The sequence below is a fragment of the Syngnathus floridae genome, chromosome 22, assembly GCF_059516105.1.
Source record: "Syngnathus floridae isolate MCC-2025c chromosome 22, RoL_Sflo_1.0, whole genome shotgun sequence".
In the NCBI taxonomy this organism is placed as follows: Eukaryota; Metazoa; Chordata; class Actinopteri; order Syngnathiformes; family Syngnathidae; genus Syngnathus; species Syngnathus floridae.
In genome coordinates, this window is record NC_142434.1 from 8,957,436 (window position 1) to 8,979,576 (window position 22,141).

Here is a 22,141-nt window from a genome sequence, read left to right on the forward strand (position 1 = left end):
GAGGAGACCGCAGAGCCTCATTGCACTTCCAGCGGCAAGCATACTCGCGCACGCCGCCCGGAAAAACCGGGAGGCCGTGCACATGCGCCAAGTGGCCGAAATAAGCTCCCGCCTCTCGGAGCGGCTGTTTATAAGCACCGCGGAGGAGTTCGCGGAGCCTGATTGCACTTCCAGCGGCCGGCACACTCGCGCCTCTCCTGGTTCCACCGGGAGGCCGTGCGCACGCGCCAAGTGGCCGAAATAAGCTCCCGCCTAGCGGACCGGCTGTTTATAAGCACCGCGGAGGAGACCGCAGAGCCTCATTGCACTTCTAGCGGCAAGCATACTCGCGCACGCCGCCCGGAACAACCGGGAGGCCGTGCGCATGCGCTAAGTGGCCGAAATAAGATCCCGCCTAGCGGATCGGCTGTTTATAAGCACCGCGGAGGAGATAGCGGAGCCTCATTGCACTTCCAGCGGCCAGCACACTCGCGCACGCTTCCCGGTTCCACCGGGAGAACGTGCGCACGCACCAAGTGGCCGAAATAAGCTCCCGCCTAGCGGACCGGCTGTTTATAAGCACCGCGGAGGAGACCGCAGAGCCTCATTGCACTTCCAGCGGCCAGCACACTCGCACACGCCGCCCGATTCCACCTTGAGGCCGTGCGCACGAGCCAAGTGGCCGAAATAAGCTCCCTTCTAGCGGATTGGCTGTTTATAAGCACCGCGGAGGAGATCGCAGAGCCTCATTGCACTTCCAGCGGCCAGCACACTCGCGCACACCGCCCGGCTCCACCGGGAGGCCGTGCGCACGCGCAAAGTGGCCGAAATAAGCTCCCGCCTAGCGGAGCCGCTGTTTATAAGCACCGCGGAGGAGATCGCGGAGCCTCATTGCACTTCCAGCGGCAAGCACACTGGCACACGCCGCCCAACTCCACCGGAAGGCCGTGCGCACGCGCCAAGTGGCCGAAATAAATTCCTGCCTAGCGGATCGGCAATTATAAGCACCACGGAGGAGATCGCGGAGCCTCATTGCAATTCCAGCGGCCAGCACACTCGCGCACACCACCCGGTTCCAACGGGAGGCCGTGCGCATGCGCCAAGTGGCCGAAATAAGCTCCCGCCTCTCGGAGCGGCTGTTTATAAGCACCGCGGAGGAGTTCGCGGAGCCTGATTGCACTTCCAGCGGCCGGCACACTCGCGCACGCTTCCTGGTTCCACCGGGAGGCCGTGCGCACGCGCCAAGTGGCCGAAATAAGCTCCCGCCTAGCGGACCGGCTGTTTATAAGCACCGCGGAGGAGACCGCAGAGCCTCATTGCACTTCCAGCGGCAAGCATACTCGCGCACGCCGCCCGGAACAACCGGGAGGCCGTGTGCATGCGCTAAGTGGCCGAAATAAGATCCCGCCTAGCGGATCGGCTGTTTATAAGCACCGCGGAGGAGATAGCAGAGCCTCATTGCACTTCCAGCGGCCAGCACACTCGCACACGCCGCCCGATTCCACCTTGAGGCCGTGCGCACGAGCCAAGTGGCCGAAATAAGCTCCCGCCTAGCGGATCGGCTGTTTATAAGTACTGCGGAGGAGATAGCGGAGCCTCATTGCACTTCCAGCGGCCAACACACTCGTGCACGTCACCCGGTTCCACCGGGAGGCCGTGCGCACGCGCCAAGTGGCCGAAATAAGCTCCCGCCTAGCGGATCGGCTGTTTATGAGCTCCGCGGAGGAGACTGCAGAGCCTCATTGCACTTCCAGCGGCCAGCACACTCGCGCACACCACCCGGTTCCACCGGGAGGCCGTGCACACGCGCCACGTGGCCGAAATAAGCTCCTGCCGAGCGGATCGGCTGTTTATAAGCACCGCGGAGGAGATCGCGGAGCCTCATTGCACTTCCAGCGGCCAGCACACTCGCGCACGCTTCCCGGTTCCACCGGGAGGCCGTGCGCATGCGCCAGGTGGCCGAAATAAGATCCCGCCTAGCGGATTGGCTGTTTATAAGCACCGCGGAGGAGATCGCAGAGCCTCATTGCACTTCCAGCGGCCAGCACACTCGCGCACACCGCCCGGCTCCACCGGGAGGCCGTGCGCACGCGCCAAGTGGCCGAAATAAGCTCCCGCCTAGCGGAGCCGCTGTTTATAAGCACCGCGGAGGAGATGGCGGAGCCTCATTGCACTTCCAGCGGCAAGCACACTCGCACACGCCGCCCAACTCCACCGGAAGGCCGTGCGCACGCGCCAAGTGGCCGAAATAAATTCCTGCCTAGCGGATCGGCAATTATAAGCACCACGGAGGAGATCGCGGAGCCTCATTGCAATTCCAGCGGCCAGCACACTCGCGCACACCACCCGGTTCCAACGGGAGGCCGTGCACACGCGCCAAGTGGCCGAAATAAGCTCCCGCCGAGCGGATCGGCTTTTTATAAGCACCGCGGAGGAGATCGCGGAGCCTCATTGCACTTCCAGCGGCAAGCATACTCGCGCACGCCGCCCGGAACAACCGGGAGGCCGTGTGCATGCGCTAAGTGGCCGAAATAAGATCCCGCCTAGCGGATTGGCTGTTTATAAGCACCGCGGAGGAGATCGCAGAGCCTCATTGCACTTCCAGCGGCCAGCACACTCGCGCACACCGCCCGGCTCCACCGGGAGGCCGTGCGCACGCGCCAAGTGGCCGAAATAAGCTCCCGCCTAGCGGAGCCGCTGTTTATAAGCACCGCGGAGGAGATCGCGGAGCCTCATTGCACTTCCAGCGGCAAGCACACTCGCGCACGCCGCCCGGAACGACCGGGAGGGGCGCATGCGCCAAGTGGCCGAAATAAGCTCCAGCCTCTCGGAGCGGCTGTTTATAAGCACCGCGGAGGAGTTCGCGGAGCCTGATTGCACTTCCAGCGGCCGGCACACTCGCGCACGCTTCCTGGTTCCACCGGGAGGCCGTGCGCACGCGCCAAGTGGCCGAAATAAGCTCCCGCCTAGCGGATCGGCTGTTTATAAGCACCGCGGAGGAAATCGCGGAGCCTCATTGCACTTCCAGCGGCAAGCACACTCGCGCACGCCGCCCGGAACAACCGGGAGGACGTGCGCATGCGCCAAGTGGCCGAAATAAGCTCCCGCCTCTCGGAGCGGCTGTTTATAAGCACCGCGGAGGAGTTCGCGGAGCCTGATTGCACTTCCAGCGGCCAGCACACTCGCGCACGCTTCCCGGTTCCACCGGGAGGCCGTGCGCACGCACCAAGATGCCGAAATAAGCTCCCGCCTAGCGGACCGGCTGTTTATAAGCACCGCGGAGGAGACCGCAGAGCCTCATTGCACTTCCAGCGGCCAGCACACTCGCACACGCTGCCCGATTCCACCTTGAGGCCGTGCGCACGAGCCAAGTGGCCGAAATAAGCTCCCGCCTAGCGGATCGGCTGTTTATAAGCACCGCGGAGGAGACCGCAGAGCCTCATTGCACTTCCAGCGGCAAGCATACTCGCGCACGCCGCCCGGAACAACCGGGAGGCCGTGCGCATGCGCCAAGTGGCCGAAATAAGCTCCCGCCTCTCGGAGCGGCTGTTTATAAGCACCGCGGAGGAGATCGCAGAGCTTCATTGCACTTCCAGCGGCCAGCACACTCGCACACGCCGCCCGATTCCACCTTGAGGCCGTGCGCACGAGCCAAGTGGCCGAAATAAGCTCCCGCCTAGCGGATCGGCTGTTTATAAGTACTGCGGAGGAGATAGCGGAGCCTCATTGCACTTCCAGCGGCCAACACACTCGTGCACGTCACCCGGTTCCACCGGGAGGCCGTGCGCACGCGCCAAGTGGCCGAAATAAGCTCCCGCCTAGCGGATCGGCTGTTTATGAGCTCCGCGGAGGAGACTGCAGAGCCTCATTGCACTTCCAGCGGCCAGCACACTCGTGCACACCACCCGGTTCCACCGGGAGGCCGTGCACACGCGCCAAGTGGCCGAAATAAGCTCCCGCCGAGCGGATCGGCTGTTTATAAGCACCGCGGAGGAGATCGCGGAGCCTCATTGCACTTCCAGCGGCCAGCACACTCGCGCACGCTTCCCGGTTCCACCGGGAGGCCGTGCGCATGCGCCAGGTGGCCGAAATAAGATCCCGCCTAGCGGATTGGCTGTTTATAAGCACCGCGGAGGAGATCGCAGAGCCTCATTGCACTTCCAGCGGCCAGCACACTCGCGCACACCGCCCGGCTCCACCGGGAGGCCGTGCGCACGCGCCAAGTGGCCGAAATAAGCTCCCGCCTAGCGGAGCCGCTGTTTATAAGCACCGCGGAGGAGATCGCGGAGCCTCATAGCACTTCCAGCGGCAAGCATACTCGCGCACGCCGCCCGGAACAACCGGGAGGCCGTGTGCATGCGCTAAGTGGCCGAAATAAGATCCCGCCTAGCGGATCGGGTGTTTATAAGCACCGCGGAGGAGATAGCAGAGCCTCATTGCACTTCCAGCGGCCAGCACACTCGCGCACGCTTCCCGGTTCCACCGGGAGGCCGTGCGCACGCACCAAGATGCCGAAATAAGCTCCCGCCTAGCGGACCGGCTGTTTATAAGCACCGCGGAGGAGACCGCAGAGCCTCATTGCACTTCCAGCGGCCAGCACACTCGCACACGCCGCCCGATTCCACCTTGAGGCCGTGCGCACGAGCCAAGTGGCCGAAATAAGCTCCCGCCTAGCGGATCGGCTGTTTATAAGCACCGCGGAGGAGACCGCAGAGCCTCATTGCACTTCCAGCGGCAAGCATACTCGCGCACGCCGCCCGGAACAACCGGGAGGCCGTGCGCATGCGCTAAGTGGCCGAAATAAGAACCCTTCTAGCGGATTGGCTGTTTATAAGCACCGCGGAGGAGATCGCAGAGCCTCATTGCACTTCCAGCGGCCAGCACACTCACGCACACCGCCCGGCTCCACCGGGAGGCCGTGCGCACGCGCCGTGGCCGAAATAAGCTCCCGCCTAGCGGATCGGCTGTTTATAAGCACCGCGGAGGAGATCGCGGAGCCTCATTGCACTTCCAGCGGCAAGCACACTCGCGCACGCCGCCCGGAACAACCGGGAGGACGTGCGCATGCGCCAAGTGGCCGAAATAAGCTCCCGCCTACCGGAGCGGCTGTTTATAAGCACCGCAGAGGAGATCGCGGACCCTCATTGCACTTCCAGCGGCAAGCACACTCGCACACGCCGCCCAACTCCACCGGAAGCCCGTGCGCACGCGCCAAGTGGGCGAAATAAATTCCCGCCTAGCGGATCGGCTGTTTATAAGCACCGCGGAGGAGATCGTGGAGCCTCATTGCACTTCCAGCGGCAAGCACACTCGCGCACGCCGCCCGGAACAACCGGGAGGCCGTGTACATGCGCCAAGTGGCCGAAATAAGCTCCCGCCTAGCGGATCGGCTGTTTATGAGCACCGCGGAGGAGACTGCAGAGCCTCATTGCACTTCCAGCGGCCAGCACACTCGCGCACGCCGCCTGGAACAACCGGGAGGCCGTGCGCATGCGCTAAGTGGACGAAATAAGATCCCGCCTAGCGGATCAGCTGGTTATAAGCACCGCGGAGGAGACCGCAGAGCCTCATTGCACTTCCAGCGGCAAGCATACTCGCGCACGCCGCCCGGAAAAACCGGGAGGCCGTGCGCATGCGCCAAGTGGCCGAAATAAGCTCCCGCCTCTCGGAGCGGCTGTTTATAAGCACCGCGGAGGAGTTCGCGGAGCCTGATGCACTTCCAGCGGCCGGCACACTCGCGCACGCTTCCTGGTTCCACCGGGAGGCCGTGCGCACGCGCCAAGTGGCCGAAATAAGCTCCCGCCTAGCGGACCGGCTGTTTATAAGCACCGCGGAGGAGACCGCAGAGCCTCATTGCACTTCCAGCGGCAAGCATACTCGCGCACGCCGCCCGGAACAACCGGGAGGCCGTGTGCATGCGCTAAGTGGCCGAAATAAGATCCCGCCTAGCGGATCGGCTGTTTATAAGCACCGCGGAGGAGATAGCAGAGCCTCATTGCACTTCCAGCGGCCAGCACACTCGCGCACGCTTCCCGGTTCCACCGGGAGGCCGTGCGCACGCACCAAGATGCCGAAATAAGCTCCCGCCTAGCGGACCGGCTGTTTATAAGCACCGCGGAGGAGACCGCAGAGCCTCATTGCACTTCCAGCGGCCAGCACACTCGCACACGCCGCCCGATTCCACCTTGAGGCCGTGCGCACGAGCCAAGTGGCCGAAATAAGCTCCCGCCTAGCGGATCGGCTGTTTATAAGCACCGCGGAGGAGACCGCAGAGCCTCATTGCACTTCCAGCGGCAAGCATACTCGCGCACGCCGTCCGGAACAACCGGGAGGCCGTGCGCATGCGCCAAGTGGCCGAAATAAGCTCCCGCCTCTCGGAGCGGCTGTTTATAAGCACCGCGGAGGAGATCGCAGAGCTTCATTGCACTTCCAGCGGCCAGCACACTCGCACACGCCGCCCGATTCCACCTTGAGGCCGTGCGCACGAGCCAAGTGGCCGAAATAAGCTCCCGCCTAGCGGATCGGCTGTTTATAAGTACTGCGGAGGAGATAGCGGAGCCTCATTGCACTTCCAGCGGCCAACACACTCGTGCACGTCACCCGGTTCCACCGGGAGGCCGTGCGCACGCGCCAAGTGGCCGAAATAAGCTCCCGCCTAGCGGATGGGCTGTTTATGAGCTCCGCGGAGGAGACTGCAGAGCCTCATTGCACTTCCAGCGGCCAGCACACTCGCGCACACCACCCGGTTCCACCGGGAGGCCGTGCACACGCGCCACGTGGCCGAAATAAGCTCCCGCCGAGCGGATCGGCTGTTTATAAGCACCGCGGAGGAGATCGCGGAGCCTCATTGCACTTCCAGCGGCCAGCACACTCGCGCACGCTTCCCGGTTCCACCGGGAGGCCGTGCGCATGCGCCAGGTGGCCGAAATAAGATCCCGCCTAGCGGATTGGCTGTTTATAAGCACCGCGGAGGAGATCGCAGAGCCTCATTGCACTTCCAGCGGCCAGCACACTCGCGCACACCGCCCGGCTCCACCGGGAGGCCGTGCGCACGCGCCAAGTGGCCGAAATAAGCTCCCGCCTAGCGGAGCCGCTGTTTATAAGCACCGCGGAGGAGATCGCGGAGCCTCATTGCACTTCCAGCGGCAAGCACACTCGCACACGCCGCCCAACTCCACCGGAAGGCCGTGCGCACGCGCCAAGTGGCCGAAATAAATTCCTGCCTAGCGGATCGGCAATTATAAGCACCACGGAGGAGATCGCGGAGCCTCATTGCAATTCCAGCGGCCAGCACACTCGCGCACACCACCCGGTTCCAACGGGAGGCCGTGCACACGCGCCAAGTGGCCGAAATAAGCTCCCGCCGAGCGGATCGGCTGTTTATAAGCACCGCGGAGGAGATCGCGGAGCCTCATTGCACTTCCAGCGGCAAGCATACTCGCGCACGCCGCCCGGAACAACCGGGAGGCCGTGTGCATGCGCTAAGTGGCCGAAATAAGATCCTGCCTAGCGGATCGGCTGTTTATAAGCACCGCGGAGGAGATAGCAGAGCCTCATTGCACTTCCAGCGGCCAGCACACTCGCGCACGCTTCCCGGTTCCACCGGGAGGCCGTGCGCACGCACCAAGATGCCGAAATAAGCTCCCGCCTAGCGGACCGGCTGTTTATAAGCACCGCGGAGGAGACCGCAGAGCCTCATTGCACTTCCAGCGGCCAGCACACTCGCACACGCCGCCCGATTCCACCTTGAGGCCGTGCGCACGAGCCAAGTGGCCGAAATAAGCTCCCGCCTAGCGGATCGGCTGTTTATAAGCACCGCGGAGGAGACCGCAGAGCCTCATTGCACTTCCAGCGGCAAGCATACTCGCGCACGCCGCCCGGAACAACCGGGAGGCCGTGCGCATGCGCTAAGTGGCCGAAATAAGAACCCTTCTAGCGGATTGGCTGTTTATAAGCACCGCGGAGGAGATCGCAGAGCCTCATTGCACTTCCAGCGGCCAGCACACTCACGCACACCGCCCGGCTCCACCGGGAGGCCGTGCGCACGCGCCGTGGCCGAAATAAGCTCCCGCCTAGCGTATCGGCTGTTTATAAGCACCGCGGAGGAGATCGCGGAGCCTCATTGCACTTCCAGCGGCAAGCACACTCGCGCACGCCGCCCGGAACAACCGGGAAGACGTGCGCATGCGCCAAGTGGCCGAAATAAGCTCCCGCCTACCGGAGCGGCTGTTTATAAGCACCGCAGAGGAGATCGCGGAGCCTCATTGCACTTCCAGCGGCAAGCACACTCGCACACGCCGCCCAACTCCACCGGAAGCCCGTGCGCACGCGCCAAGTGGGCGAAATAAATTCCCGCCTAGCGGATCGGCTGTTTATAAGCACCGCGGAGGAGATCGTGGAGCCTCATTGCACTTCCAGCGGCAAGCACACTCACGCACGCCGCCCGGAACAACCGGGAGGCTGTGTACATGCGCCAAGTGGCCGAAATAAGCTCCCGCCTAGCGGATCGGCTGTTTATGAGCACCGCGGAGGAGACTGCAGAGCCTCATTGCACTTCCAGCGGCCAGCACACTCGCGCACGCCGCCTGGAACAACCGGGAGGCCGTGCGCATGCGCTAAGTGGACGAAATAAGATCCCGCCTAGCGGATCAGCTGTTTATAAGCACCGCGGAGGAGATAGCGGAGCCTCATTGCACTTCCAGCGGCCAGCACACTCGCGCACGCTTCCCGGTTCCACCAGGAGGCCGTGCGCACGCGCCGTGGCCGAAATAAGCTCCCGCCTAGCGAATCGGCTGTTTATGAGCTCCGCGGAGGAGACTGCAGAGCCTCATTGCACTTCCAGCGGCCAGCACACTCGCGCACACCACCCGGTTCCACCGGGAGGCCGTGCACACGCGCCAAGTGGCCGAAATAAGCTCCCGCCGAGCGGATCGGCTGTTTATAAGCACCGCTGAGCAGATCGCGGAGCCTCATTGCACTTCCAGCGGCAAGCATACTCGCGCACGCCGCCGGAACAACCGGGAGGCCGTGCGCATGCGCTAAGTGGCCGAAATAAGATCCCGCCTAGCGGATCGACTGTTTATAAGCACTGCGGAGGAGATAGCGGAGCCTCATTGCACTTCCAGCGGCCAGCACACTCGTGCACGCTTCCCGGTTCCACCGGGAGGCCGTGCGCACGCACCAAGTGGCCGAAATAAGCTCCCGCCTAGCGGACCGGCTGTTTATAAGCACCGCGGAGGAGACCGCAGAGCCTCATTGCACTTCCAGCGGCCAGCACACTCGCACACGCCGCCCGATTCCACCTTGAGGCCGTGCGCACGAGCCAAGTGGCCGAAATAAGCTCCCGCCTAGCGGATCGGCTGTTTACAAGCACCGCGGAAGAGATTGCGGAGCCTCATTGCACTTCCAGCGGCCAGCACACTCGCGCACGCTTCCCGGTTCCACCGGGAGGCCGTGCGCACGCTCCAGGTGGACGAAATAAGCTCCCTTCTAGCGGATTGGCTGTTTATAAGCACCGCGGAGGAGACCGCAGAGCCTCATTGCACTTCCAGCGGCAAGCACACTCGCGCACGCCGCCCGGAACAACCGGGAGGACGTGCGCATGCGCCAAGTGGCCGAAATAAGCTCCCGCCTCTCGGAGCGGCTGTTTATAAGCACCGCGGAGGAGTTCGCGGAGCCTGATTGCACTTCCAGCGGCCGGCACACTCGCGCACGCTTCCTGGTTCCACCGGGAGGCCGTGCGCACGCGCCAAGTGGCCGAAATAAGCTCCCGCCTAGCGGACCGGCTGTTTATAAGCACCGCGGAGGAGACCGCAGAGCCTCATTGCACTTCCAGCGGCAAGCATACTCGCGCACGCCGCCCGGAAAAACCGGGAGGCCGTGCGCATGCGCCAAGTGGCCGAAATAAGCTCCCGCCTCTCGGAGCGGCTGTTTATAAGCACCGCGGAGGAGTTCGCGGAGCCTGATTGCACTTCCAGCGGCCGGCACACTCGCGCACGCTTCCTGGTTCCACCGGGAGGCCGTGCGCACGCGCCAAGTGGCCGAAATAAGCTCCCGCCTAGCGGACCGGCTATTTATAAGCACCGCGGAGGAGACCGCAGAGCCTCATTGCACTTCCAGCGGCAAGCATACTCGCGCACGCCGCCCGGAACAACCGGGAGGCCGTGTGCATGCGCTAAGTGGCCGAAATAAGATCCCGCCTAGCGGATCGGCTGTTTATAAGCACCGCGGAGGAGATAGCAGAGCCTCATTGCACTTCCAGCGGCCAGCACACTCGCGCACGCTTCCCGGTTCCACCGGGAGGCCGTGCGCACGCACCAAGATGCCGAAATAAGCTCCCGCCTAGCGGACCGGCTGTTTATAAGCACCGCGGAGGAGACCGCAGAGCCTCATTGCACTTCCAGCGGCCAGCACACTCGCACACGCTGCCCGATTCCACCTTGAGGCCGTGCGCACGAGCCAAGTGGCCGAAATAAGCTCCCGCCTAGCGGATCGGCTGTTTATAAGCACCGCGGAGGAGACCGCAGAGCCTCATTGCACTTCCAGCGGCAAGCATACTCGCGCACGCCGCCCGGAACAACCGGGAGGCCGTGCGCATGCGCCAAGTGGCCGAAATAAGCTCCCGCCTCTCGGAGCGGCTGTTTATAAGCACCGCGGAGGAGATCGCAGAGCTTCATTGCACTTCCAGCGGCCAGCACACTCGCACACGCCGCCCGATTCCACCTTGAGGCCGTGCGCACGAGCCAAGTGGCCGAAATAAGCTCCCGCCTAGCGGATCGGCTGTTTATAAGTACTGCGGAGGAGATAGCGGAGCCTCATTGCACTTCCAGCGGCCAACACACTCGTGCACGTCACCCGGTTCCACCGGGAGGCCGTGCGCACGCGCCAAGTGGCCGAAATAAGCTCCCGCCTAGCGGATCGGCTGTTTATGAGCTCCGCGGAGGAGACTGCAGAGCCTCATTGCACTTCCAGCGGCCAGCACACTCGCGCACACCACCCGGTTCCACCGGGAGGCCGTGCACACGCGCCAAGTGGCCGAAATAAGCTCCCGCCGAGCGGATCGGCTGTTTATAAGCACCGCGGAGGAGATCGCGGAGCCTCATTGCACTTCCAGCGGCCAGCACACTCGCGCACGCTTCCCGGTTCCACCGGGAGGCCGTGCGCATGCGCCAGGTGGCCGAAATAAGATCCCGCCTAGCGGATTGGCTGTTTATAAGCACCGCGGAGGAGATCGCAGAGCCTCATTGCACTTCCAGCGGCCAGCACACTCGCGCACACCGCCCGGCTCCACCGGGAGGCCGTGCGCACGCGCCAAGTGGCCGAAATAAGCTCCCGCCTAGCGGAGCCGCTGTTTATAAGCACCGCGGAGGAGATCGCGGAGCCTCATTGCACTTCCAGCGGCAAGCATACTCGCGCACGCCGCCCGGAACAACCGGGAGGCCGTGTGCATGCGCTAAGTGGCCGAAATAAGATCCCGCCTAGCGGATCGGGTGTTTATAAGCACCGCGGAGGAGATAGCAGAGCCTCATTGCACTTCCAGCGGCCAGCACACTCGCGCACGCTTCCCGGTTCCACCGGGAGGCCGTGCGCACGCACCAAGATGCCGAAATAAGCTCCCGCCTAGCGGACCGGCTGTTTATAAGCACCGCGGAGGAGACCGCAGAGCCTCATTGCACTTCCAGCGGCCAGCACACTCGCACACGCCGCCCGATTCCACCTTGAGGCCGTGCGCACGAGCCAAGTGGCCGAAATAAGCTCCCGCCTAGCGGATCGGCTGTTTATAAGCACCGCGGAGGAGACCGCAGAGCCTCATTGCACTTCCAGCGGCAAGCATACTCGCGCACGCCGCCCGGAACAACCGGGAGGCCGTGCGCATGCGCTAAGTGGCCGAAATAAGAACCCTTCTAGCGGATTGGCTGTTTATAAGCACCGCGGAGGAGATCGCAGAGCCTCATTGCACTTCCAGCGGCCAGCACACGCACGCACACCGCCCGGCTCCACCGGGAGGCCGTGCGCACGCGCCGTTGCCGAAATAAGCTCCCGCCTAGCGGATCGGCTGTTTATAAGCACCGCGGAGGAGATCGCGGAGCCTCATTGCACTTCCAGCGGCAAGCACACTCGCGCACGCCGCCCGGAACAACCGGGAGGACGTGCGCATGCGCCAAGTGGCCGAAATAAGCTCCCGCCGACCGGAGCGGCTGTTTATAAGCACCGCAGAGGAGATCGCGGAGCCTCATTGCACTTCCAGCGGCAAGCACACTCGCACACGCCGCCCAACTCCACCGGAAGCCCGTGCGCACGCGCCAAGTGGGCGAAATAAATTCCCGCCTAGCGGATCGGCTGTTTATAAGCACCGCGGAGGAGATCGTGGAGCCTCATTGCACTTCCAGCGGCAAGCACATTCGCGCACGCCGCCCGGAACAACCGGGAGGCCGTGTACATGCGCCAAGTGGCCGAAATAAGCTCCCGCCTAGCGGATCGGCTGTTTATGAGCACCGCGGAGGAGACTGCAGAGCCTCATTGCACTTCCAGCGGCCAGCACACTCGCGCACGCCGCCTGGAACAACCGGGAGGCCGTGCGCATGCGCTAAGTGGACGAAATAAGATCCCGCCTAGCGGATCAGCTGTTTATAAGCACCGCGGAGGAGATAGCGGAGCCTCATTGCACTTCCAGCGGCCAGCACACTCGCGCACGCTTCCCGGTTCCACCAGGAGGCCGTGCGCACGCGCCGTGGCCGAAATAAGCTCCCGCCTAGCGAATCGGCTGTTTATGAGCTCCGCGGAGGAGACTCCAGAGCCTCATTGCACTTCCAGCGGCCAGCACACTCGCGCACACCACCCGGTTCCACCGGGAGGCCGTGCACACGCGCCAAGTGGCCGAAATAAGCTCCCGCCGAGCGGATCGGCTGTTTATAAGCACCGCTGAGCAGATCGCGGAACCTCATTGCACTTCCAGCGGCAAGCATACTCGCGCACGCCGCCGGAACAACCGGGAGGCCGTGCGCATGCGCTAAGTGGACGAAATAAGATCCCGCCTAGCGGATCGGCTGTTTATAAGCACCGCGGAGGAGATAGCGGAGCCTCATTGCACTTCCAGCGGCCAGCACACTCGCGCACGCTTCCCGGTTCCACCGGGAGGCCGTGCGCACGCACCAAGTGGCCGAAATAAGCTCCCGCCGAGCGGACCGGCTGTTTATAAGCACCGCGGAGGAGACCGCAGAGCCTCATTGCACTTCCAGCGGCCAGCACACTCGCACACGCCGCCCGATTCCACCTTGAGGCCGTGCGCACGAGCCAAGTGGCCGAAATAAGCTCCCGCCTAGCGGATCGGCTGTTTACAAGCACCGCGGAGGAGATTGCGGAGCCTCATTGCACTTCCAGCGGCCAGCACACTCGCGCACGCTTCCCGGTTCCACCGGGAGGCCGTGCGCACGCGCCAGGTGGCCGAAATAAGCTCCCGCCTAGCGGATCGGCTGTTTATAAGCACCGCGGAGGAGATCGCGGAGCCTCATTGCACTTCCAGCGGCAAGCACACTCGCGCACGCCGCCCGGAACAACCGGGAGGACGTGCGCATGCGCCAAGTGGCCGAAATAAGCTCCCGCCTCTCGGAGCGGCTGTTTATAAGCACCGCGGAGGAGTTCGCGGAGCCTGATTGCACTTCCAGCGGCCGGCACACTCGCGCACGCTTCCTGGTTCCACCGGGAGGCCGTGCGCACGCGCCAAGTGGCCGAAATAAGCTCCCGCCTAGCGGACCGGCTGTTTATAAGCACCGCGGAGGAGACCGCAGAGCCTCATTGCACTTCCAGCGGCAAGCATACTCGCGCACGCCGCCCGGAAAAACCGGGAGGCCGTGCGCATGCGCCAAGTGGCCGAAATAAGCTCCCGCCTCTCGGAGCGGCTGTTTATAAGCACCGCGGAGGAGTTCGCGGAGCCTGATTGCACTTCCAGCGGCCGGCACACTCGCGCACGCTTCCCGGTTCCACCAGGAGGCCATGCGCACGCGCCGTGGCCGAAATAAGCTCCCGCCTAGCGAATCGGCTGTTTATGAGCTCCGCGGAGGAGACTGCAGAGCCTCATTGCACTTCCAGCGGCCAGCACACTCGCGCACTCCGCCCGGCTCCACCTTGAGGCCGTGCGCACGCGCCAAGTGGCCGAAATAAGCTCCCGCCGAGCAGATCGGCTGTTTATAAGCACCGCAGAGGAGATCGCGGAGCCTCATTGCACTTCCAGCGGCAAGCATACTCGCGCACGCCGCCCGGAACAACCGGGAGGCCGTGCGCATGTGCTAAGTGGCCGAAATAAGATCCCGCCTAGCGGATCGACTGTTTATAAGCACTGCGGAGGAGATAGCGGAGCCTCATTGCACTTCCAGCGGCCAAGACACTCGTGCACGCTTCCCGGTTCCACCGGGAGGCCGTGCGCACGCACCAAGTGGCCGAAATAAGCTCCCGCCTAGCGGACCGGCTGTTTATAAGCACCGCGGAGGAGACCGCAGAGCCTCATTGCACTTCCAGCGGCCAGCACACTCGCACACGCCGCCCGATTCCACCTTGAGGCCGTGCGCACGAGCCAAGTGGCCGAAATAAGCTCCCGCCTAGCGGATCGGCTGTTTACAAGCACCGCGGAGGAGATTGCGGAGCCTCATTGCACTTCCAGCGGCCAGCACACTCGCGCACGCTTCCCGGTTTCACCGGGAGGCCGTGCGCACGCGCCAGGTGGACGAAATAAGCTCCCTTCTAGCGGATTGGCTGTTTATAAGCACCGCGGAGGAAACCGCAGAGCCTCATTGCACTTCCAGCGGCAAGCACACTCGCGCACGCCGCCCGGAACAACCGGGAGGACGTGCGCATGCGCCAAGTGGCCGAAATAAGCTCCCGCCTCTCGGAGCGGCTGTTTATAAGCACCGCGGAGGAGTTCGCGGAGCCTGATTGCACTTCCAGCGGCCGGCACACTCGCGCACGCTTCCTGGTTCCACCGGGAGGCCGTGCGCACGCGCCAAGTGGCCGAAATAAGCTCCCGCCTAGCGGACCGGCTGTTTATAAGCACCGCGGAGGAGACCGCAGAGCCTCATTGCACTTCCAGCGGCAAGCATACTCGCGCACGCCGCCCGGAACAACCGGGAGGCCGTGTGCATGCGCTAAGTGGCCGAAATAAGATCCCGCCTAGCGGATCGGCTGTTTATAAGCACCGCGGAGGAGATAGCAGAGCCTCATTGCACTTCCAGCGGCCAGCACACTCGCGCACGCTTCCCGGTTCCACCGGGAGGCCGTGCGCACGCACCAAGATGCCGAAATAAGCTCCCGCCTAGCGGACCGGCTGTTTATAAGCACCGCGGAGGAGACCGCAGAGCCTCATTGCACTTCCAGCGGCCAGCACACTCGCACACGCTGCCCGATTCCACCTTGAGGCCGTGCTCACGAGCCAAGTGGCCGAAATAAGCTCCCGCCTAGCGGATCGGCTGTTTATAAGCACCGCGGAGGAGACCGCAGAGCCTCATTGCACTTCCAGCGGCAAGCATACTCGCGCACGCCGCCCGGAACAACCGGGAGGCCGTGCGCATGCGCCAAGTGGCCGAAATAAGCTCCCGCCTCTCGGAGCGGCTGTTTATAAGCACCGCGGAGGAGATCGCAGAGCTTCATTGCACTTCCAGCGGCCAGCACACTCGCACACGCCGCCAGATTCCACCTTGAGGCCGTGCGCACGAGCCAAGTGGCCGAAATAAGCTCCCGCCTAGCGGATCGGCTGTTTATAAGTACTGCGGAGGAGATAGCGGAGCCTCATTGCACTTCCAGCGGCCAACACACTCGTGCACGTCACCCGGTTCCACCGGGAGGCCGTGCACACGCGCCAAGTGGCCGAAATAAGCTCCCGCCTAGCGGATCGGCTGTTTATGAGCTCCGCGGAGGAGACTGCAGAGCCTCATTGCACTTCCAGCGGCCAGCACACTCGCGCACACCACCCGGTTCCACCGGGAGGCCGTGCACACGCGCCAAGTGGCCGAAATAAGCTCCCGCCGAGCGGATCGGCTGTTTATAAGCACCGCTGAGCAGATCGCGGAGCCTCATTGCACTTCCAGCGGCCAGCACACTCGCGCACGCTTCCCGGTTCCACCGGGAGGCCCTGCGCACGCGCCAAGTGGCCGAAATAAGCTCCCGCCTAGCGGACCGGCTGTTTATAAGCACCGCGGAGGAGACCGCAGAGCCTCATTGCACTTCCAGCGGCAAGCATACTCGCGCACGCCGCCCGGAACAACCGGGAGGCCGTGCGCATGCGCTAAGTGGCCGAAAAAAGATCCCGCCTAGCGGATCGGCTGTTTATAAGCACCGCGGAGGAGATAGCGGAGCCTCATTGCACTTCCAGCGGCCAGCACACTCGCGCACGCTTCCCGGTTCCACCGGGAGAACGTGCGCACGCACCAAGTGGCCGAAATAAGCTCCCGCCTAGCGGACCGGCTGTTTATAAGCACCGCGGAGGAGACCGCAGAGCCTCATTGCACTTCCAGCGGCCAGCACACTCGCACACGCCGCCCGATTCCACCTTGAGGCCGTGCGCACGCGCCGTGGCCGAAATAAGCTCCCGCCTAGCGGATCGGCTGTTTATAAGCACCGCGGAGGAGATCGCGGAGCCTCATTGCACTTCCAGCGGCAAGCACACTCGCGCACGCCGCCCGGAACAACCGGGAGGGGCGCATGCGCCAAGTGGCCGAAATAAGCTCCCGCCTCTCGGAGCGGCTGTTTATAAGCACCGCGGAGGAGTTCGCGGAGCCTGATTGCACTTCCAGCGGCCGGCACACTCGCGCACGCTTCCTGGTTCCACCGGGAGGCCGTGCGCACGCGCCAAGTGGCCGAAATAAGCTCCCGCCTAGCGGATCGGCTGTTTATAAGCACCGCGGAGGAAATCGCGGAGCCTCATTGCACTTCCAGCGGCAAGCACACTCGCGCACGCCGCCCGGAACAACCGGGAGGACGTGCGCATGCGCCAAGTGGCCGAAATAAGCTCCCGCCTCTCGGAGCGGCTGTTTATAAGCACCGCGGAGGAGTTCGCGGAGCCTGATTGCACTTCCAGCGGCCGGCACACTCGCGCACGCTTCCTGGTTCCACCGGGAGGCCGTGCGCACGCGCCAAGTGGCCGAAATAAGCTCCCGCCTAGCGGACCGGCTGTTTATAAGCACCGCGGAGGAGACCGCAGAGCCTCATTGCACTTCCAGCGGCAAGCATACTCGCGCACGCCGCCCGGAAAAACCGGGAGGCCGTGCGCATGCGCCAAGTGGCCGAAATAAGCTCCCGCCTCTCGGAGCGGCTGTTTGTAAGCACCGCGGAGGAGTTCGCGGAGCCTGATTGCACTTCCAGCGGCCGGCACACTCGCGCACGCTTCCTGGTTCCACCGGGAGGCCGTGCGCACGCGCCAAGTGGCCGAAATAAGCTCCCGCCTAGCGGACCGGCTGTTTATAAGCACCGCGGAGGAGACCGCAGAGCCTCATTGCACTTCCAGCGGCAAGCATACTCGCGCACGCCGCCCGGAACAACCGGGAGGCCGTGTGCATGCGCTAAGTGGCCGAAATAAGATCCCGCCTAGCGGATCGGCTGTTTATAAGCACCGCGGAGGAGATAGCGGAGCCTCATTGCACTTCCAGCGGCCAGCACACTCGCGCACGCTTCCCGGTTCCACCAGGAGGCCGTGCGCACGCGCCGTGGCCGAAATAAGCTCCCGCCTAGCGAATCGGCTGTTTATGAGCTCCGCGGAGGAGACTGCAGAGCCTCATTGCACTTCCAGCGGCCAGCACACTCGCGCACACCACCCGGTTCCACCGGGAGGCCGTGCACACGCGCCAAGTGGCCGAAATAAGCTCCCGCCGAGCGGATCGGCTGTTTATAAGCACCGCTGAGCAGATCGCGGAGCCTCATTGCACTTCCAGCGGCAAGCATACTCGCGCACGCCGCCGGAACAACCGGGAGGCCGTGCGCATGCGCTAAGTGGCCGAAATAAGATCCCGCCTAGCGGATCGACTGTTTATAAGCACTGCGGAGGAGATAGCGGAGCCTCATTGCACTTCCAGCGGCCAGCACACTCGTGCACGCTTCCCGGTTCCACCGGGAGGCCGTGCGCACGCACCAAGTGGCCGAAATAAGCTCCCGCCTAGCGGACCGGCTGTTTATAAGCACCGCGGAGGAGACCGCAGAGCCTCATTGCACTTCCAGCGGCCAGCACACTCGCACACGCCGCCCGATTCCACCTTGAGGCCGTGCGCACGAGCCAAGTGGCCGAAATAAGCTCCCGCCTAGCGGATCGGCTGTTTACAAGCACCGCGGAAGAGATTGCGGAGCCTCATTGCACTTCCAGCGGCCAGCACACTCGCGCACGCTTCCCGGTTCCACCGGGAGGCCGTGCGCACGCTCCAGGTGGACGAAATAAGCTCCCTTCTAGCGGATTGGCTGTTTATAAGCACCGCGGAGGAGACCGCAGAGCCTCATTGCACTTCCAGCGGCAAGCACACTCGCGCACGCCGCCCGGAACAACCGGGAGGACGTGCGCATGCGCCAAGTGGCCGAAATAAGCTCCCGCCTCTCGGAGCGGCTGTTTATAAGCACCGCGGAGGAGTTCGCGGAGCCTGATTGCACTTCCAGCGGCCGGCACACTCGCGCACGCTTCCTGGTTCCACCGGGAGGCCGTGCGCACGCGCCAAGTGGCCGAAATAAGCTCCCGCCTAGCGGACCGGCTGTTTATAAGCACCGCGGAGGAGACCGCAGAGCCTCATTGCACTTCCAGCGGCAAGCATACTCGCGCACGCCGCCCGGAAAAACCGGGAGGCCGTGCGCATGCGCCAAGTGGCCGAAATAAGCTCCCGCCTCTCGGAGCGGCTGTTTATAAGCACCGCGGAGGAGTTCGCGGAGCCTGATTGCACTTCCAGCGGCCGGCACACTCGCGCACGCTTCCTGGTTCCACCGGGAGGCCGTGCGCACGCGCCAAGTGGCCGAAATAAGCTCCCGCCTAGCGGACCGGCTATTTATAAGCACCGCGGAGGAGACCGCAGAGCCTCATTGCACTTCCAGCGGCAAGCATACTCGCGCACGCCGCCCGGAACAACCGGGAGGCCGTGTGCATGCGCTAAGTGGCCGAAATAAGATCCCGCCTAGCGGATCGGCTGTTTATAAGCACCGCGGAGGAGATAGCAGAGCCTCATTGCACTTCCAGCGGCCAGCACACTCGCGCACGCTTCCCGGTTACACCGGGAGGCCGTGCGCACGCACCAAGATGCCGAAATAAGCTCCCGCCTAGCGGACCGGCTGTTTATAAGCACCGCGGAGGAGACCGCAGAGCCTCATTGCACTTCCAGCGGCCAGCACACTCGCACACGCCGCCCGATTCCACCTTGAGGCCGTGCGCACGAGCCAAGTGGCCGAAATAAGCTCCCGCCTAGCGGATCGGCTGTTTATAAGCACCGCGGAGGAGACCGCAGAGCCTCATTGCACTTCCAGCGGCCAGCACACTCACGCACACCGCCCGGCTCCACCGGGAGGCCGTGCGCACGCGCCGTGGCCGAAATAAGCTCCCGCCTAGCGGATCGGCTGTTTATAAGCACCGCGGAGGAGATCGCGGAGCCTCATTGCACTTCCAGCGGCAAGCACACTCGCGCACGCCGCCCGGAACAACCGGGAGGACGTGCGCATGCGCCAAGTGGCCGAAATAAGCTCCCGCCTACCGGAGCGGCTGTTTATAAGCACCGCAGAGGAGATCGCGGAGCCTCATTGCACTTCCAGCGGCAAGCACACTCGCACACGCCGCCCAACTCCACCGGAAGCCCGTGCGCACGCGCCAAGTGGGCGAAATAAATTCCCGCCTAGCGGATCGGCTGTTTATAAGCACCGCGGAGGAGATCGTGGAGCCTCATTGCACTTCCAGCGGCAAGCACACTCGCGCACGCCGCCCGGAACAACCGGGAGGCCGTGTACATGCGCCAAGTGGCCGAAATAAGCTCCCGCCTAGCGGATCGGCTGTTTATGAGCACCGCGGAGGAGACTGCAGAGCCTCATTGCACTTCCAGCGGCCAGCACACTCGCGCACGCCGCCTGGAACAACCGGGAGGCCGTGCGCATGCGCTAAGTGGACGAAATAAGATCCCGCCTAGCGGATCAGCTGTTTATAAGCACCGCGGAGGAGACCGCAGAGCCTCATTGCACTTCCAGCGGCAAGCATACTCGCGCACGCCGCCCGGAAAAACCGGGAGGCCGTGCGCATGCGCCAAGTGGCCGAAATAAGCTCCCGCCTCTCGGAGCGGCTGTTTATAAGCACCGCGGAGGAGTTCGCGGAGCCTGATGCACTTCCAGCGGCCGGCACACTCGCGCACGCTTCCTGGTTCCACCGGGAGGCCGTGCGCACGCGCCAAGTGGCCGAAATAAGCTCCCGCCTAGCGGACCGGCTGTTTATAAGCACCGCGGAGGAGACCGCAGAGCCTCATTGCACTTCCAGCGGCAAGCATACTCGCGCACGCCGCCCGGAACAACCGGGAGGCCGTGTGCATGCGCTAAGTGGCCGAAATAAGATCCCGCCTAGCGGATCGGCTGTTTATAAGCACCGCGGAGGAGATAGCAGAGCCTCATTGCACTTCCAGCGGCCAGCACACTCGCGCACGCTTCCGGGTTCCACCGGGAGGCCGTGCGCACGCACCAAGATGCCGAAATAAGCTCCCGCCTAGCGGACCGGCTGTTTATAAGCACCGCGGAGGAGACCGCAGAGCCTCATTGCACTTCCAGCGGCCAGCACACTCGCACACGCCGCCCGATTCCACCTTGAGGCTGTGCGCACGAGCCAAGTGGCCGAAATAAGCTCCCGCCTAGCGGATCGGCTGTTTATAAGCACCGCGGAGGAGACCGCAGAGCCTCATTGCACTTCCAGCGGCAAGCATACTCGCGCACGCCGCCCGGAACAACCGGGAGGCCGTGCGCATGCGCCAAGTGGCCGAAATAAGCTCCCGCCTCTCGGAGCGGCTGTTTATAAGCACCGCGGAGGAGATCGCAGAGCTTCATTGCACTTCCAGCGGCCAGCACACTCGCACACGCCGCCCGATTCCACCTTGAGGCCGTGCGCACGAGCCAAGTGGCCGAAATAAGCTCCCGCCTAGCGGATCGGCTGTTTATAAGTACTGCGGAGGAGATAGCGGAGCCTCATTGCACTTCCAGCGGCCAACACACTCGTGCACGTCACCCGGTTCCACCGGGAGGCCGTGCGCACGCGCCAAGTGGCCGAAATAAGCTCCCGCCTAGCGGATGGGCTGTTTATGAGCTCCGCGGAGGAGACTGCAGAGCCTCATTGCACTTCCAGCGGCCAGCACACTCGCGCACACCACCCGGTTCCACCGGGAGGCCGTGCACACGCGCCACGTGGCCGAAATAAGCTCCCGCCGAGCGGATCGGCTGTTTATAAGCACCGCGGAGGAGATCGCGGAGCCTCATTGCACTTCCAGCGGCCAGCACACTCGCGCACGCTTCCCGGTTCCACCGGGAGGCCGTGCGCATGCGCCAGGTGGCCGAAATAAGATCCCGCCTAGCGGATTGGCTGTTTATAAGCACCGCGGAGGAGATCGCAGAGCCTCATTGCACTTCCAGCGGCCAGCACACTCGCGCACACCGCCCGGCTCCACCGGGAGGCCGTGCGCACGCGCCAAGTGGCCGAAATAAGCTCCCGCCTAGCGGAGCCGCTGTTTATAAGCACCGCGGAGGAGATCGCGGAGCCTCATTGCACTTCCAGCGGCAAGCACACTCGCACACGCCGCCCAACTCCACCGGAAGGCCGTGCGCACGCGCCAAGTGGCCGAAATAAATTCCTGCCTAGCGGATCGGCAATTATAAGCACCACGGAGGAGATCGCGGAGCCTCATTGCAATTCCAGCGGCCAGCACACTCGCGCACACCACCCGGTTCCAACGGGAGGCCGTGCACACGCGCCAAGTGGCCGAAATAAGCTCCCGCCGAGCGGATCGGCTGTTTATAAGCACCGCGGAGGAGATCGCGGAGCCTCATTGCACTTCCAGCGGCAAGCATACTCGCGCACGCCGCCCGGAACAACCGGGAGGCCGTGTGCATGCGCTAAGTGGCCGAAATAAGATCCTGCCTAGCGGATCGGCTGTTTATAAGCACCGCGGAGGAGATAGCAGAGCCTCATTGC